A 2,951-nucleotide genomic window follows, 5' to 3' on the forward strand; every position below is an offset into this window, starting at 1 on the left:
TTTGAAAGCCCTAAGGCACTGAGAGCAGATCACCATTTGAACTGGGGGGATTGTTGCCTTGGAGTGTTGGACACATTCTGGGATGCAGTTTTGGATAGCACAGGGCTTGAGGGAAGTTGAGGGGAGGACCCCAACCAGTGCAGTCTGTTCTGTCTTCTCATTAAACTTCGTTTCTAACTCCTGTGTGAGTCAATTTGTCTCTGCAAGAGCTGGTGAGCGTGGGGGTGTGAGTGCAGCAACTGCAGGAGGACCAGGGCATCAAACAGCCCCATGTCAGCAGTGCTGGCAACGGAGTGACTGGACTGCAGGGTCGGGGGGGGGTGTGAGTGTGGGGGTGTCCTGGGTGGGAGCAGAAGGCTTAGACAAAGCCTTTAAAGAAGCTCAACTGCTGGTGAGTCACAAGGTACAGAAAGGATCCCCTGGCTTTCTGAATTCCTTCTCAGAGAGGAGCCTGAGTGTGGCTGGATCCAATCTCAGCCTCGGGCTGTGTCAACAGTTTAAATTTAAGGACATCCAGAGATGTAATTAAATCACTTTGTCTCACAGGTTTTAATGATGGCAGATCAGAGGTATTTAAATAAAGTGAATTATTTATTATGACAAATGAACCGACAAGTGAAAACAGATGAAAAATGTTAATCAGAATGATTTACCGCAGGGTAAAAAGACTAAAAACCTACTAGTAGGGTTTAATATAGCATAAAGTAGTACAGTGCACTGTATCAAAGCAATTCTAATAAAGCAATTCTATCAAAACCAGCCAAAGAAACAAGCATTAGGAAGAGATTGATATAAACCACCACAGCAGACAGCAGGCAGATCTCTCACTTAACCCCAGGGGAGGGATCAGGAAGAGCATTTGTGGATGTGTGACAGTTTGGGCTGCTTTTCCTTCTCAAAGGAGCATCACTCCACTGGAGGGAGACCACTGGACAATATGTTTGCTGTTGGAAGTCCCATCATTTGAACGCTTTCATTGGAATGAGTGGGAAATGGAGAACAAATCCAGCAGTTCCTGCTGTTTGTTCTCAGTGTCACAGGCTGTGTTGGCTTTCAGGGTGAGCTTCTCTTCCAAGGCTCAGGTGACATTTGCTCTGGGTGTGTTCTATTGGAGTGGCCCTTGGGAAAAGGGACTTTGGTCTCTTTTCTTTCTTTTATCATTGTTAGTTGCAAGGCCCTGTTAGGACAGCTGGCTAATCCAGGGGTAAATAACCATGCTGCAATCCTAGAAACAGTGTTCTATAAATATAAAAAGATAAACCATTTCATGATTTTCACTTTGGAGGTTCTTATTCTGTTGCAGCTTTACCTGCAGCAGATTTATTGTTCACTGCACTGTCCAGGACAGTTGGTTCCTCTGTGTCCGGAGCTGGTTTATTCCCACACAGGGGATTTGGGAGTCTCCTCCCAGAGCTTCCGCAGCCATGCTGGGAGACAAAAGTCCTTCCCAGTTCTGCTTGAGCAGCTCCTTCTCTCACATCTGGACATACACCCAGTTTTCTCTCTGCTGAGGATATACTTGAACATCCAAGGTTATTAGAGAAACTAAAATCACAAACTTATACAATGACAAAGTAGTTCAGAATGTGGGAAATGTCCATGGGGAACTGATCCTGTGTTGGTGCCCGTCAGAGTCCAGATTCAGTCAGGATAATGGTCCTCGAGTGTCCATCAGTCACAGGTCCAGGGTCCCTTTGGTTCCAGGAGTCCCCACAGTGTCACAATTAAACCCTTTTATTCCATGAGGTTCCACAGCATCCCAGTTCCCCTGATGACCCCAGGAGGTTCCACAGTTTCCGTGGGTTCCTTTGGTTCCATGAGGTTCCACAGTGTCACAAGGGCCCCTTGATTCCAAGAAGCCCTGCAATGTCATAGTGGCCCCTTGATTCCATGAGGTTCCACAGTGTCCTGGGGTTCCTTTATCTCCATGAAGTTCCACAGGATCACAGGGTGCTTTTGGTTCCACGAGGCCCCACAGTGTCACAGTGGCCCCTTGGTTCCACAGGGCTCTGCAGTTGAAGTACTGAGGCCTGAACAACATCCCCTGAGCCAAAGTTGGCTCTGGATGAACCTTCCAGCTTAACGTTCTATTTCTCCACAGATCCGCTCAGGAGCTACAACTGTGTATAAGCATCAGTGAAATCTGTAGTGGGATAGGGCTGTATCTGTGTAAGATATTTTTGTATCTGCTCACTAGTGGGGAATATTCGTATTTGTTCATTAATAAAATATGCATGATAGTGAAATGTGTGAAATATGAATGTATTTATCTTTCCGTGTTTAGATCCCAGTCAAGGCCATGGCAGTCGATGTCTGGCCTTGTTTGGCAGTGGATGGTGCACATTGAGTCCCTTGGTTTGCTCTTTAGGCCCTGGCCAGGCTTTGGGCAGAGAAATTACACCCTTGTTCCTTAGAGTTGGTGTCTGTGTGTCTTGTGCTGACCCTCTTCCCCTGGAGAAACAGGGTCCAGTGTGACACTGCAAGGGCTCCCACAATTTTGGGACAGGGTGGAACCTGGTAGAATCAAGGGGCTATGGTGGCATTTCCAAACCTCAGGGAATCAAGGGGACACTGGGACTCTGTGTCGTGGTTTTGCTCTGGCTCAATTTGCTCTCACCCCACACCCAATTACTGTAAGTTGAGAGAAGGTTTACGCAGACAAAAGAGACTTGATTTGGGAAAATAATATGAACATTTCTTACTAGCAAAATAAAACTAAAGAACTACATCTACAACAATTCTAGTCAAGTAAAAGTATTATATATTTATAGAAATACCTCTCCCCCCTTTATATCAGTCCAAGGAGGAGAAGCAGTCTCTTTCTCCATTCTCGGAGCTCCAGATCTTTTCAATAACTGCAACACTTTCAAGCTCTTCTTCTGTTATCTCAGGATGACAACTCCTTTTCGTCACAGCTGGAACTCTTTATCTCTCTCTTTTTCTTCTATGTC

This window comes from Empidonax traillii, unplaced genomic scaffold (assembly GCF_003031625.1).
Source record: "Empidonax traillii isolate 1590-97213 ecotype Southwest subspecies unplaced genomic scaffold, ASM303162v1 scaffold3180:size14626, whole genome shotgun sequence".
In the NCBI taxonomy this organism is placed as follows: Eukaryota; Metazoa; Chordata; class Aves; order Passeriformes; family Tyrannidae; genus Empidonax; species Empidonax traillii.